Raw genomic sequence first — 17,814 nt, 5'->3', positions numbered from 1 at the left:
GACCCATCAAGATAATCAGAGGACCAGATAGCACAAAAAATCACAAGGTATATTGAAACTCAAGAAGAAATGGACCACTCAAAGAAACAGATAAAAAAAATTGAAGGAGACACAGAATCTGGAACAAACAATGAAAGGTGTGCAAACAAATCTCTTGAATCAATTTAAAGGCATAAAGGAAAATGGGCAAGGAGATAAAGGATATTAAGAAGACATTAGAGGAACATAAAGAAGAATTTGAAAGAATACTTAGAAAAATAAAAGATATATGGAAATAAAAGTAAATGCAGATGAGATAAAAAATATACTGGACACAACAACAGAATTGAAGAGGCAGAAGAAAGAATCAGTGAACTAGAAGACAGATCAATCACACTTCAACAGACAAAAGAACAAATGGAGAAAAAAATGAAAAGTTTGAGCAGGGTCTCAGGGAAATGATGACCAACACAAAGCATGCAAACGTTTGCATCATGGGTGTCCCAAAAGGAGAAGAGATGGTAAAAGGACCAAGAAGAATATTTAAAGAAATAATGGCTGAAAATTTCCCAAAACTAATAAAAGATGTAAATATGCAAATAGACTCACTCCAAGATACATAGTAATCAGACTGTCAAATGCCTAAGAGAAGGAGAAAATTCTTTAGCAGCAAGAGAAAAGTGATTCAGCACATACAAGAGAAACCAATAAGATTAGGTACTGAGATTTCATCAGAGACCATGGAGGTGAAATGGCAGTGGTACAATGTATTTAAGAATCTGAAATAGAAAAATTGCCAGGCAAGAATTTCTCCCCAGCAAAGCTGTCTTTCAAAAATGAGGCAGAGTTTAAAATATTCACAAATAAACAGAAGCTGAGAGAGTTTGTTAATAAAAGTCCAGATCTACCAGAACTACTAAAGGGAGTTCTGCCACCTGAAAAGAAAAGACAGGAGAGCGAGGTCTGAAGGAGGGTAAAAAACTGAAGAGTACTGGTAAGGGTAAATTAAAGGATAAAAAGAGATGTAAAAAGTAAGATTGACAAATAAAAACCAAAGGATAAGATGGTTGAATTAAGTTTTGCCATTATAGCAATAATTTTTTGAATGTTACTGGACTCAACTCATTATTCAAAAGACACAGACTAGCAGAAAGGATTTTAAAATATGACCCATCTATATGCTGTTTACAAGAGACTCATTTCAGGGCCAAAGATACAAATAGATTGAAAGTGCAAGGATGGAAAAAGATATTCCACACAAGCATTAGCCAAAAAAACTGGGGTAAGTTTACTAATATCAGACAAACTAGATTTTAAATGCAAAAATATAATTAGTGAAATAAAGGACACTATATATTAATAATATGGTAAATTCACCAAGAAAAAATAACAATCATAAACATCTATGCTCCTAAACAAGGTACCCCAAAGTACATGAGAGAAACACTGGCAAAACTGAAGGGAGTAATAGATGACTCTACCAAAATAGTGGGAGACATCAACATACCACTATCTCTGATAGAATATCTAAGCAGATGATCAATAAAGAAACAGAGAACATAAATGATATGAAAAGTAAACTAGACCTAACACATTTATGGAACTTTGCACCCTGTGCTGGTTTTAAAGGATGTATGTCCCCTAGAAAAGCCATGTTTTAATCTAAATCCCATTTCGTAAAGGTAGAATAACTCCTATTCAATACTGTATGTTTGAAACTGTAATCAGATCATCTCCCTGGAGATGTGATTTAATCAAGAGTGGTTGTTAAGCTGGATTAGGTGTCGACATGTCTCCACCCATTTGGGTGGGTCTTGAAAAGTTTCTGGAGTCCTATAAAAGAGGAAACATTTTCGAGAATGAGGTAGATTCAGAGAGATTCAGAGAGAGCAGAGAAGAATGATATAGCCATGAGAAGCAAAGAACCACAAGCCAGTGGCCTTTGGAGATGAAGGAAACGCATCCCAAGGAACTTCATGAAATAGGAGGCCAGGAGAGAAAGCTAGCAGATGATGCCTTGCTCACCACGCGCCCTTTCAGTTGAGAGAGAAACTCTGACTGTGTTCGCCATGTGCCTTTCCATTTGAGAGAGAAACCCTGAACTTCATCAGCCTTCTTGAACCAGGGTATCTTTCCCTGGATGCCTTAGATTGAACATTTCTATAGACTTGCTTTAATTGGGACATTTTCTAGGCCTTAGAACTGTAAATTAGAAGCTTATTAAATTCCCCTTTTTAAAAGCCATTCTGTTTCTGGTGTATTGCATTCCAGCAGCTAGCAAACTAGAACACACCCCCAGAAAGAAACATATACCTTCTTCTCAAGTGTTCATGAAACATTCTCCAGGATAGACCATATACTGGGGTACAAAACAGGTCTTAACATATTTAAAAGATTGTAATTATACAAAGAAACTTCTCTGACCATAATGGAATGAAGCTGAGAAGAGTAACAAATGGAAAACCAGAAAATACACACATATATGAAGTCAAAACAAAATGCTCTTAAACAATCAGTGGGTCAAAGACAAAATTGCAAGACAAATCAGTAAATATCTTAAGATGAATTAAACTGAGAACACAAGGCATTAAAACTTATGGGATGCAGTGAAGGCAGTGCTGAGAGGGAAATTTATAGCCCTAAACTCCTACATTAAAAAGGAAGAAAGAGCTAAAACCAGTGACCTAACTGAACAACTGGAGAAACTGGAGAAAGAACAGCAAACAATCCTATCAAGTAGAAGGAAAGAAATAATAAAGATTACAGTAGAAGTTAATGCATTAGAGAATAAAAACAATAGAGAGTATTAATAAGACCAAAAATTGGTTGAGAAGATCAATAAAATCAAGAAACCATTAGCTAGACTGACAAAGACACAAAGAGATGCTGCACAGTAAAAAAAATCAGAAACAAGAGGGTGGCATTATTATGGATACCAAATAAATTTAAAAGATTATAAGAGGTTATGATGAATAACTGTATGCCAGCAAAGTACTCAACTTAGACTAAATGGCCAACTTCCTAGAAACACATGAACAATCTACACTGACTCGAGAAGTAATAAATGATCTCAACAAACTGATCAGAATAAAGGGATCAAATCACCCTTCAAAAACCTACCCACAAAGAAAAGTTCAAAACTGGATGGTTTCACAGGTGAATTTTACCAGGCATTCCAAGAATTAATACTATTCCTGCTCAAAGTCTTCCAAAAAATTGAAGAAGGGGAACACCACCTAACTCATTCTGTGAAGCCAGCATCACCCGATACCAAAGCCAGATACAATACAAGAAAATAAAACTTCGAGTTCTTCTAATGACTATAGATGCAAAAATCCTCAACAAAACAATTATACAACATGACCAAGTGGTTTTATTCAAGGTATGCAAGGGTGGTTCAATACAATAATATCAATTAACATAGTAACCCCCATTAACAAAGTAAAAGAGAAAAACCACATGATCATCTTGATTGACAGAGAGGACACATTTGTCAAAATTCAACATCCTTTCATGATTAAAAAACTTCAAATAATAGGAGTTGAAGGAAATTTCCACAACATGATGAAGGGCATATATGAAAAACCCATGGCTCACTATGGTGAGAGACCGAAAGAGTTTCCTCTAAGATTGGGAACAAGACAAGAATGCCCAACTGCTGCTCAACATTGTGCTAGAAGTGCTAGCTAGAGCAATGAGGAAAGAACAAGAAATAAAAGGCATCAAAATCAGAAAGGAAGAAATAAAACTGTCACTATTTGTAGATGACATAATTCTATATTTAGAGAATTCTGAAAAAAACAACGATGAAGGTACTATAGTTATTCAACAAGATAGCAAGTGGCAGGATACAAGGTCAAAACCCTCAAATCAATGGTATTTCTATACACTGGTAGAGAGCTATCCAAGGAGTTAATTAAAAAAACTCATTTACAATAACACTTAAATGAATTAAATATTGAGGAATAAACTTAACCAGGGATTTAAATGACTTGTACACAGAAAAGTACAAAATATAGCTAAAAGAAATCAAAGAGGACCTGAATAAAAGGAAAGGTATTCCATATTCAATTATTGTAAGCTTAAATGTCATCAAGATGTCAATTCGACCCAAATTCATCTACAGATTCAATGCAGTGCAAATAAAATTTCCAACATACTACTTTGCAAAAATGGAAAAATGAATTATCGGTTGTATTTGGAAGGGTGTGGGCCTTCAAAAGCCAAAAACATCTTGAAAAAAGTAGAATGAAGTAGGAGGTATCACACTTCTTGACCTTAGACCACATTATAAAGCGACTGTGGTCAAAGCAGCATGGTACTGGTATAAAAATAGTCATACTGATCAATGGAATTGAATTAAAAATTCAGAAACAGACCCTCAGAACAACTGATTTTGGACAAGGTTCCCAATCCCACTCAAGTGGGACAGAACAGTCTCTTCAACAAATGATGTTGGGAGAACTGGATATCTATAACTAAAAGAATGAAAAAGGACTGTTATCTCACTCCCTTTACAGAAATTAACTCAAAATGCATAAAAGGGCAAGATGGCGGCTTAGTAAGGTACGTGCGTCTTAGTTACCCCTCCAGAGCAACTACTAGGTGAACAGAAACAGTGCAGAACAGCTCCCGGGGCCACGGCAGGGAATGGACACACAGCATACACCAGTCTGGACTGGCTAGTCTGACTGCGAGACTCTGCTGCGGTGAGATCCCCGAGCGGTGCACGATTCCCCGAGCAGTGGCAGCTGTGGCGGCCGGAGCTCCTCCCTCCTTCCTGGGCCGGTTGAGAGTCTCAGAGAGGCAAGTTTCCCAAGCCGCGGCAGCCGGCGCCCCTCTTTTGTGGGCGGCTTCCTGGACTGGCTACGAGTCTCGGATCAGAGGGCTACCCAAGCCGCGGTGGCCCTCCCCCGCGGGCAGCTTCCTGGTCTAGTGGTGAATTCCACAGACCGCGGCGGCTGGCACCGATGCCCCTCCCCCGCGAGCGGCTTCCTGGTCCGGTAGCGAATTCCCCAGGCCGTGGAGGCCAGCGATCAACGCCCTTCCCCCGTGGGCGGCTTCCTGGTCCGGTGGCGAATTCCCCGGGCCGCTGCGGCCGGCGACCGACACCCCTCCAGGGAGAGGAGGGAATTTCTGACAGTGGCGGGGACTGGGACCAACTGAACACCAATAGGGGAATTAATAAAGGAGCCACAGGGTCCCCTCAAGCTGCGGCGGCTGATGCCCCCACCACGCGTGGCCCCCTGAACCAACTGAGAGAATTGGATCGGAAAACCCCAGGCCGCGGAGAACGGTGACCGGGGGGATCCCTTCTAACATGTGAGACAAACGTGTGCCACGAGCGCCACCTACTGGGCAGGATAAGAAAAACAGAACCCAGAGATTTCACAGAAAAATCTTACAACCTTGTTGGGTCCGACACCCAGGGAAATCTGACTAAATGCCCAGACTCCAGTAGAAGATAACAGTCCACGCTCAGAAGATTGAGAATATGGCCCAGTCAAAGGAACAAACCAATAGTTCAAATGAGATACAGGAGCTGAAACAACTAATGCTGAATATACGAACAGAAATGGAAAACCTCTTCAAAAATGAAATCTATAAATTGAGGGAGGACATGAAGAAGACATGGGCTGAACAAAAAGAAGAAATAGAAAAACTGAAAAAACAAATCACAGAACTTATGGAAGTGAAGGATAAAGTAGAAAAGATGGAAAAAACAATGGATACCTACAATGATAGATTTAAAGAGACAGAAGATAGAATTAGTGATTTGGAGGATGGAACATCTGAATTCCAAAAAGAAACAGAAACTATCGGAAAAAGAATGGAAAAATTTGAACAGGGTATCAGGGAACTGAAGGACAATATGAACCGCACAAATATACGTGTTGTGGGTGTTCCAGAAGGAGAAGAGAAGGGAAAAGGAGGAGAAAAACTAATGGAAGAAATTATCACTGAAAATTTCCCAACTCTTATGAAAGACCTAAAATTACAGATCCAAGAAGTGCAGCGCACCCCAAAGAGATTAGACCCAAATAGGCGTTCTCCAAGACACTTACTAGTTAGAATGTCAGAGGTCAAAGAGAAAGAGAGGATCTTGAAAGCAGCAAGAGAAAAACAATCTGTCACATACAAGGGAAACCCAATAAGACTATGTGTAGATTTCTCAGCAGAAACCATGGAAGCTAGAAGACAGTGGGATGATATATTTAAATTACTAAAAGAGAAAAACTGCCAACCAAGACTCCTATATCCAGCAAAATTGTCCTTCAAAAATGAGGGAGAAATTAAAACATTCTCAGACAAAAAGTCACTGAGAGAATTTGTGACCAAGAGACCAGCTCTGCAAGAAATACTAAAGGGAGCACTAGAGTCAGATACAAAAAGACAGAAGACAGAGGTATGGAGAAGAGTGTAGAAAGAAAGAAAATCAGATATGATATATATAATACAAAAGGCAAAATGTTAGAGGAAAATATTATCCAAACAGTAATAACACTAAATGTTAATGGACTGAATTCCCCAATCAAAAGACATAGATTGGCAGAATGGATTAAAAAACAGGATCCTTCTATATGCTGTTTACAGGAAACACATCTTAGACCCAAAGATAAACATAGGTTGAAAGTGAAAGGTTGGGAAAAGATATTTCATGCAAATAACAACCAGAAAAGAGCAGGAGTGGCTATACTAATATCCAACAAATTAGACTTCAAATGTAAAACAGTTAAAAGAGACAAAGAAGGACACTATCTACTAATAAAAGGAACAATTAAACAAGAAGACATAACAATCATAAATATTTATGCACCGAACCAGAATGCCCCAAAATACGTGAGGAATACACTGCAAACACTGAAAAGGGAAATAGACACATATACCATAATAGTTGGAGACTTCAATTCACCACTCTCATCAATGGACAGAACATCTAGACAGAGGATCAATAAAGAAATAGAGAATCTGAATATTACTATAAATGAGCTAGACTTAACAGACATTTATAGGACATTACATCCCACCACAGCAGGATACACCTTTTTCTCAAGTGCTCATGGATCATTCTCAAAGATAGACCATGTGCTGGGTCACAAAGCAAGTCTTAACAAATTTAAAAATATTGAAATCATACACAACACTTTCTCGGATCATAAAGGAATGAAGTTGGAAATCAATAATAGGCGGAGTGCCAGAAAATTCACAAATACATGGAGGCTCAACAACACACTCTTAAACAACGAGTGGGTCAAAGAAGAAATTGCAAGAGAAATTAGCAAATACCTCGAGGCGAATGAAAATGAAAACACAACATATCAAAACTTATGGGATGCAGCAAAGGCAGTGCTAAGAGGGAAATTTATTGCCCTAAATGCCTATATCAGAAAAGAAGAAAAGGCAAAAATTCAGGAATTAACTGTCCACTTGGAAGAACTGGAGAAAGAACAGCAAACTAACCCCAAGCAAGCAAAAAGAAAGAAATAACAAAGACTAGAGCAGAAATAAATGAAATTGAAAACATGAAAACAATAGAGAAAATCAATAGGGCCAGAAGTTGGTTCTATGAGAAAATCAATAAGATTGATGGGCCCTTAGCAAGATTGACAAAAAGAAGAAGAGAGAGGATGCAAATAAATAAGATCAGAAATGGAAGAGGAAACATAACCACTGACCTCACAGAAATAAAGGAGGTAATAACAGGATACTATGAACAACGTTACGCTAATAAATACAACAATTTAGATGAAATGGATGGGTTCCTGGAAAGACATGAACAACCAACTTTGACTCAAGAAGACATAGATGACCTCAACAAACCAATCACAAGTAAAGAAATTGAATCAGTCATTCAAAAGCTTCCCAAAAAGAAAAGTCCAGGACCAGATGGCTTCACATGTGAATTCTATCAAACATTCCAGAAAGAATTAGTACCAACTCTCCTCAAACTCTTCAAAAAAAATCAAAGCGGAGGGAAAGCTACCTAATTCATTCTATGAAGCCAACATCACCCTCATACCAAAACCAGGCAAAGATATTACAAAAAAAGAAAACTACAGACCAATCTCTCTAATGAATATAGATGCAAAAATCCTCAATAAAATTCTAGCAAATCGTATCCAACAACACATTAAAAGAATTATACATCATGACCAAGTAGGATTCATCCCAGGTATGCAAGGATGGTTCAACATAAGAAAATCAATTAATGTAATACACCATATCAACAAATCAAAGCAGAAAAATCACATGATCATCTCAATTGATGCAGAGAAGGCATTTGACAAGATTCAACATCCTTTCCTGCTGAAAACACTTCAAAAGATAGGAATACAAGGGAACTTCCTTAAAATGATAGAGGGAATATATGAAAAACCCACAGCTAATATCATCCTCAATGGGGAAAAATTGAAAACTTTCCCCCTAAGATCAGGAACAAGACAAGGATGTCCACTATCACCACTATTATTCAACATTGTGTTGGAGGTTCTAGCCAGAGCAATTAGACAAGAAAAAGAAATACAAGGCATCAAAATTGGAAAGGAAGAAGTAAAACTATCACTGTTTGCAGACGATATGATACTATACGTAGAAAACCCGGAAAAATCCACAACAAAAGTACTAGAGCTAATAAATGAGTACAGCAAAGTAACAGGTTACAAGATCAACATTCAAAAATCTGTAGCATTTCTATGCACTAGTAATGAACAAGCTGAGGGGGAAATCAAGAAACGAATCCCATTTACAATTGCAACTAAAAGAATGAAATACCTAGGAATAAATTTAACTAAAGAGACAAAAACATATATAAAGAAAACTACAAAAAACTGTTTAAAGAAATCACAGAAGACCTAAATAGATGGAAGGGCATACCGTGTTCATGGATTGGAAGACTAAATATAATTAAGATGTCAATCCTACCCAAATTGATTTAAAGATTCAATGCAATACCAATCAAAATCCCAACAACTTATTTTTCAGAAATAGAAAAACCAATAAGCAAATTTATCTGGAAGGGCAGGGTGCCCCGAATTGCTAAAAACATCTTGAGGGAAAAAAACGAAGCTGGAGGTCTTGCACTGCCTGACTTTAAGGCATATTATGAAGCCACAGTGGTCAAAACAGCATGGTATTGGCATAAAGATAGATATATCGGCCAATGGAATCGAATAGAGTGCTCAGATATAGACCCTCTCATCTATGGACATTTGATCTTTGATAAGGCAGTCAAGCCAACTCACCTGGGATGAACAGTCTCTTCAATAAATGGTGCCTAGAGAACTGGATATCTATATGTAAAAGAATGAAAGAAGACCCGCATCTCACACCTTATACAAAAGTTAACTCAAAATGGATCAAAGATCCAAACATTAGGTCTAAGATCATAAAACAGTTACAGGAAAATGTAGGGAGATATCTTATGAATCTTACAACTGGAGGTGGTTTTATGGACCTTAAACCTAAAGGAAGAGCACTGAAGAAAGAAATAAATTAATGGGAGCTCCTCAAAATTAAACACTTTTGTGCATCAAAGAACTTCATCAAGAAAGTAGAAAGACAGCCTACACAATGGGAGATAATATTTGAAAATGACATATCAGATAAAGGTCTAGTATCCAAAATATATAAAGAGATTGTTCAACTCAACAACAAAAAGACAGCCAACCCAATTACAAAATGGGAAAAAGACTTGAACAGACACCTACCAGAAGAGGAAATACGGATGGCCAAGAGGCACATGAAGTGATGCTCAATGTCCCTGGCCATTAGAGAAATGCAAATCAAAACCACAATGAGGTATCATCTCACACCCACCAGAATGGCCATTATCAACAAAACAGAAAATGACAAGTGCTGGAGACGATGCAGAGAAAGAGGCACACTTATCCACTCTTGGTGGGAATGTCAAATGGTGCAACCACTGTGGAAGGCAGTTTGGCAGTTCCTCAAAAAGCTGAATATAGAATTGCCATACGATCCAGCAATACCATTGCTAGGTATCTACTCAAAGGACTTAAGGGCAAAGACACAAAGGGACATTTGCACACCAATGTTTATAGTAGCGTTATTTACAATTGCAAAGAGATGGAAACAGCCAAAATCTCCATCAACAGACGAGTGGCTAAACAAACTGTGGTATATACATACAATGGAATATTATGCAGCTTTAAGACAGGATAAACTTATGAAGCATGTAATAACATGGATGGACCTAGAGAACATTATGCTGAGTGAGTCTAGCCAAAAACTAAAAGACAAATACTGTATGGTCCCAATGATGTGAATCAACATTCGAGAATAAACTTGGAATTTGTCATTGGTAACAGAGTCCAGTAGCAGTTAGAAACAGGGTAAGATAATGGGTAATTGGAGCTGAAGGGATACAGACTATGCAACAGGACTAGATACAAAAACTCAAAAATGGACAGCACAATAATACCTAATTGTAAAGTGATCATGTTAAAACACTGAATGAAGCTGCATCTGAGCTATAGGTTTTTGTTTTGTTTTGTTTTGTTTTTACTATTATTACTTTTATTTTTTTCTCTATATTAACATTCTATATCTTTTTCGGTTGTGTTTCTAGTTCTTCTAAACCGATGCAAATGTACTAAGAAACGACGATCATGCATCTATGTGATGATGTTAAGAATTACTGATTGCATATGTAGAATGGTATGATTTCTAAATGTTCAGTTAATTTCTTTTTTTCTGTTAATTAATTAAAAAAATGGATAAAAGGCCTAAATACAAGAACCAGTACCATAAAACTGCTAGAAGAAAATACAGGGAAATATCTTCAAGATCTAGTGATAGTTGCTTTAGACTTTACATACAACGCACAAGCAACAAAAGAAAAAAATAGATAAATGGGAGCTCCTCAGAATAGAATATTTCAGTACTTCAAAGCACTTTTCAAAAGGGAAAAGAGGCAACCATCTCAATGGGATATTTGGACACCAACAGATTGATAAGGGTTTGATGTCTAGTGTATATAATGAAATCCTCCAACTCAACAGTAAATAGACAAACAACCCAATTAACAAATGGACAAAAGCCATGAATAGACATTTTTCTAAAGAGTAAGTATACATGGTTAAAAAGTGCATGCAAAGATGGTCAGCTTCACTAGCTAATAGGGAAATGCAAATCAAAACCACAATGAGAAATCATCTCACACCTACTTGATTGGCCACTATTAAAGAAACAGGGAACTATAAGTGTTGGAGAGGATGTGGAGAAATTGGAGCACATATTCACCATTGGTGGGAATGTAAAATGCTACAGCTATTGGGGAGGATGGTTTGGTGGTTCTTCAGGATGCTAAGTAGGGAGTTGCTTTACTTCCTGCAATCTTGCTACCCAGGATATACCCAGAAGATATGAAAGCAGGGTACATTTGTACACTAATGTTCATAGCAGTATTATTCACAATTAGCAAATGATGGCAATAACCCAAGTGCCAATCAACAGATGAATGGATAAACACTATGTGGTATATACATATGATACCATATTATTCAGCAGGAAGAAGGAATGAAGTCCAGTAGCATGTGACAACATGGACAAACCTTGAGGACATTATGTTAGGTGAAGACCCAAAAGGACAAATACTGAATGATTTTATTGGTATGAACTAATTAGAATGGGTAAACTCATAGACTTAAACTATCAAATATAGGTTACCAGCATAGAAAATGAGGCTAAAGAACAGGGAGTAGTTGTACTATACATTTATATAATATGTATAAATACATATTATATATGTATTTAATATATAAATACATATATTTTAACAAGAAATCATATTCCTTTTTAAAAAGTCTTTGGAATTGAAGTGTTAAAACACACACAACACAACATAGTCTCAAGTGGGGAAGGCTTTTCTAAGTATGACAGAGTCTCAGAGGCTATAACACCAAATGTTAATAATTCACTACCAAAAAAAGTAAAGAAATAAATTAATCTCTATATCACAAAAGTTACCACAAACAAAGTCACCTGGAAAAAATATTTCAAAGGTCTATCTTCTTAAATATATAAAGAGCCTTTAAATATCAATAACAAAGTGGCTCCAAATAGTTAAAATCATCTTGAGAAAAAAAAAGGTGGAGGGCTCACACATTCCAGTTTAAAAACCTATTCCAAAGCTATAATAATTAAAACAGCACAGAGCTGGCACAAGGACAGACACAGTGACCAATGGAATAGATTTAAGAGCCCAGAAATAAATTCACACATCTATTGATCTTCTACAAGGGTTGCACATTCACCCAATGAGAAAGAACAGTCTACCTGACAAATGGAGTTAGGAAAACTGGACTTCCACATGTAAAAGAACAATATTAGACCCCTACCTCACACCATATACAAAATGAACTCAAAATGGATAAATGACCCACTCCTGATAGCCCAAACCATAAAACTCCCAGAAGAAAACATAAGGGAAAATCTTCAGGAAATTCTATGTGGGAAAGAATACTTAGATGTGACAGTAAAGCCTGAGTGACAAAAGTATAAAAGATAAGTTGGTCTTCATCAATTTTAAAAATCTCTGTGCCTCAAGGGATATTAAGAAAGTGAAAAGACAACCTACAGAACAGGAGAAAACATTTGGGAGCCACATATCTGATAAGGCTCAAAATTATATAATAATTCCAGAACTCATCAACAAAAAAGTCAAACAATCTAATCCAAAAATGGGCAAAGGACTTGAATAGACATTTCTCTAAAGAAGATATACAAATGGTCAATGAGCACATGAAAAGATGCTTCCCAGCACTGGTCACTAGGGAAATGCAAATCAACACCATAATGAACACCACCCCACATCCAATAGGATGGCCACCATCAAGGAACAGAAAATAAGTATTGGAAAGGATGTGGTGAAATTGGAACTTCTGTGCACTTCTGGTGGGAATGTCAAAGGCTGCAGCCACTGTGGGAAACGGCTTGGCAGTTCCTCTAAAAGCAAAACACAAAACCCAGAAATTTCACTCTTGGGCATATACCCCAAAGAATCTAAAACAGGCACTCAAACAGACTCCTGTTCACCAATGTTCAGAGCAGCATCATTCACAACAACCAAAAGGTGAAAACAACCAAAACACCCATCAAAAGACGAATGGATAAACAAAACATGGCACATCCGTACAATGAAATACTATTCACCCACAAAAAAGGAATGATGTTCCGATATATGCTACAACATGAATGAACCTTAAAAACACCATGCTATGTGTAATAAGCTCGACACAGAAAGACAAACACTGCATGATTCCACCCATGTTTCACAACCAGGAAACTGACACTGAACCCATCCTCTTATCCAGATTTCACCAGTTTTACATGCACTCATTTGTGTGCTGTTTATTGATCACATTCAGATACAGACTAGGTCACCCCCAAGGATCCCTTGTGCTTCCCTTTTATAGCCACAGGCACCTATTTTCTGCTCTGCCTCCCTAACCCCGGGCAAACACTAATCTTTTCTCCATCTCTCTCTCTCTCTCTCTCTCTTTTTTTTTTTATCATTTCAAGAATGTTACACAAATGGAATAATATACTGTACAACATTTTGAAATTGCCTTTTTTTCTCAGAATACTTCCATTGAGAGCCTCCAAGTTGCATATATCGATAGTTCACTGCTTTTTATTGCTGGGTAGTATTCCATGGTATAGATATTTGAGCATTCAACAGCTGAAAGGAGTATGGTTTGTTTCCAAGTTGAGGCTACAATGAATAAAACTGCTGTGAACATCTGGGTACAGTTTGCACGTGTGTGTGTTTGTGGACACTTTTAATTACCACACATAAGAAAACTAAGGTTTCAGGACCTCAGTGAAGGCGATCGATCCAACGGGTGATGAACCTGAAACCTGAAAACAATCTGTACAAAATGTACCTGAAAGAAATGGATGCATAAAGTTTGGAAGTAAGAGGATAAAGATCAGATAATGGGAAATCTATGAGGTAATTTTAATATTAAACCAAGAATACTAGAAAGCATAAAAGGAAAAGTGTCACATTTTAATTTAAAAAATGGATTAATCCAAAATAAAAATATTCTGCTGGAACAACTTTTCTCTGCTAGTGGGTGTGCAAATGGTACAGCCAACTTGGAAAAACACTGGTATCATCCAGTATGGATGATGATGTACAGACACAGGAATCACTCTCTAAGTTACTGTCTTCAAAAAACTGTGGCTTCTACCTTCAAGGAGACATGATCCTTGCAGCAGAGAGCACAAGAATTAAAACTTTAAGCTTTGAAAATTTATAAAAATATCCAGTGCCTTGGCTTTGGATAAATCAACTCAGCCATATTTATAAAATTTAATATTATGTAAGAATAAAAATAAGTGTAAAATAGAGACATGCACCAACATGAGACAATTTCAAAAGCTTGAGATTAAATGAATTAAAAGACAGTTGTAAATGAATACACCCACTATGATTCCATTTATATACATATTCAAATCATGCAAAATGAGTATTATATTATCTAGTGGCACATTCATATGTGGCAAAACTATAAAGAAAAAACAAAGGTGTGAGAAACACACAATTTACTAGTGTGACTAGCTGTGAGTGTTAATAGAGGGTAGAGGTATTCAGAGGATTAAAAAATCCTGGAAATACTCTGTCTTAATCTGTATAGTGAGCATATAGGTGTCAACTGGCATGAAAACAAATCCAACTTGTAGGAAATTAAATATCTACTTTCTAACCTAAATCTTGGCAAAAAAAAAGACACCGAAATTTCCAGTACAGTATTTGTAAAGTAACTAAAGGAATAAATACTGTCTTTAGAGGCAATTAGAGCCTTAAATGATTCTAAATTGATGATTCAAGTGCCTAAAGTCTCATCTCAGAAGTGGGTGGGATCTGGGCTTGGGCCAGCAGGGGGCGCTGTGGACTGTCGCTGAAGGGTCTGAGGGTTCTCAGCTGGAAAACGAGCCTTTGGTTTGGTGCCCTGTTGCTCAGGGCTCACTGGGGTCCACAGCTGTGTCCTCCCAAGTCCCCTGGTGACCCCAAGCCAGAAGTCCCCAGAGTCATGCCCTCTCCAAATAAACAATAAAGCAGAGGGCCTGATTCATGGCATAGTAAGGGGCTGGAGTTAGTGTGGGGGGAAATTTTGAAAGAATGTCTCCTCCTCCCATCCAAGTAAGGGAAAGGGATATGAGAGATTTTGACATCTCTGCTCAGCTGTGGGAGCTCAACAAATCGAACACGTGGGCATCTCCACCTGGCCTGGACTGCCCTCCTCCACATGTTCTTCACTGCACAGATAACTGGATGCTGATGGCCAGGGGAACACTCTAGGATGATACATGTACCCCTTCTTTCTCCCTAGCTACTCAATAGATGCCTAGGCTGGGTTGTAGGTGGGGCCAAGATGCCCCCTATCTGTGATGCTATGTCCTGCATTTTGGGGTCATCAGCATGGTCTTTGCTGACCCAGCTAAGCTCAGCATTGGGGGTCTCTGAACCAGTTGGTGACCATCCCTGCTTGAATGCAGAAACTACAGTAAAACAGTTTCACCTAGAAAGCTGAAAAAATGGTTACATATCATAGTTTTGGAAACTGTGTGATATACAGAAAATACTGACTTTTATGCATTGACTCAGTAATACAAGTAACAACACAAGTTTCACCTGGAAAGTGGTAAAACTCATATATTGCTTTGTATGCTGAGTGAAATTCATTATTCACCAGCTTCTATGCTTTATTCATTGACACTGTTACAGCATAAGTTTCTATTGGGAAGGGGCAAGGTAGTATTTTGTTTAGTTTTGGAAACTGAGTCATATAATGAGTCAAAGACTCCTATGCTCTTATCTTGACTCACTGGCACCATTAAAGCAAAAGTTTCAACTAGGAAGATGCAGGATGATATCTTGCTTAGTTTTGGAAACTGAGTGATATACATGATTCAGTGATGTCTGAGCATGTATCTTGATGCACTCACATTGTTAGAGCACAAGTTTCATCTAGGAAACTACAAAAATGGTATTTTGCTTATTTTAAAAACTGGAATGACTTACAAGATTCAATGCCTCCAAGCCTTATCTTGACTCCCTGACACTCTTACATCATAAGTTTTAACAAGGAAGGTGCAACTGGTATTTTGCTTAGTTGTGGAAACTGAGCAATGTACAAATGTCAATGATGTCTGTGCACTTATCTTGACTCACTCACACTGTTAGAGCACAAATTTGATCTAGGAAGCTGCAAGAATGGCATTTTGCTTAGTTTAAAAAATGGAATGACTTATGAAAGATTCCATGCCTCCTATACCCTTACCTTGACTCAATAGCACTGTTACAGCAAAAGTTTCAACAAGGCAGATGCAAGACTGGCATTTTGTTCAGTTTAAGAAACTAAGTAATGTAAGTAATACAATGATATCTATGTATTTACCTTGATTCACTGACACTGTTTGAAATAGGAAGTGCAAGCCTAGTGTTTAGCTAATATCAGAATAGGATGAAGAACTTACATAACTCAATTCTTCCTATACCTTCAGATTGTCTCACAGGCATTGTTACTGCAGAAGTTCCAACCAGGAAGCCGCAAGGCTGGTATTTGCAAATGTTCAGAAACTGAATGACTTACAAGATTCAGTGATTTCTATGCCCTTAACTTGATTATCTGGAAATTTTCACAGCCAAAGTTTGAATGGGGAATGTGAAAAACTGTTTTTGTTTTTGTTTTTTTGCTTATTTTCTGAAACTGTCATATACAAGTATCCATGATGTCTACACACTTATCTTGACACAGTGACACTGTTAAAGCACAAGTTTCAACTAGGAAGCTGTATAACAGGTAAATACGTGTTTGCTAATCTTGAGAAACTGCTAATGTTCAGAAACCAAACGACTTACAGGACTCAATGACTCCTATGCCCTTTCATATGCCCTGTTATAGCATAAGTTTCAACTTGGAAAGTGGAAGCCTGGTGTTTTGCTCAGTTTCAGAAACTGAGAGATATACATGATTCAATGATATCTATGCACTTCTCCTGCCTGACTGACATTGTTACAGCCAAAGTTTCAGTTAGTAAGGTGCAAGAGTGTCATTTTGATTAATTTCAGAAACTACGTGATATGCTTGAGTTAATGACTTCTACCCACTTATCTTGATAATTGCTACAGCAGAAGGTTCAATTAGGAACCTGAAAGACTTGTAATTTGTGAATTTTCAGAAAATGAAGGACTCGAGCCAATGATTCCTATGCCTTTATCTTAACTCACTGACACCATTTCAGCAGAAATTTCAACTAGGAAAGGTACAAGATGGGAATTGAACTTTGTTTTCAAAACTGAATGACATACCTGATTCAATGATGTCTATGCACTTATTTTGATTCACTCATACTCATACACCTCAGGTTTCAGCTAGGAAGCTGCAAGACTGATATTTTGCTAATTTTATGCAACAGAATGACTTACATGATTCAGAGTCTCCTATGCCCGTATCTTTTTTTTTTTAATTTTTTTATTAATCAAAAAAAGAAAAGAAATTAACACAACATTTAGAAATCATTCCATTCTACAAATGCACTCAGTAATTCTTAGCATCATCACATAGATGTATGATCATCATTTCTTAGTACATTTGCATCGATTTAGGAAAAGAACTAGCAAAACAGCAGAAAAAGATATAGAATGTTAATATAGAGAAGAGAATTAAAATAATAATACTAATGAAATATATATATATATATAAAAAGGAAAAAGAAAAAAAACAAACAAAAAAGATACGAACACACAAACAAACAAAAAACCATATTTCAGGTGCAGCTTCATTCAGTGTTCCAACCTAGTTA

Source organism: Tamandua tetradactyla, chromosome 5 (assembly GCF_023851605.1).
Source record: "Tamandua tetradactyla isolate mTamTet1 chromosome 5, mTamTet1.pri, whole genome shotgun sequence".
NCBI classification, from domain to species: Eukaryota; Metazoa; Chordata; class Mammalia; order Pilosa; family Myrmecophagidae; genus Tamandua; species Tamandua tetradactyla.
Note: the sequence above shows the minus strand (reverse complement) of the source record.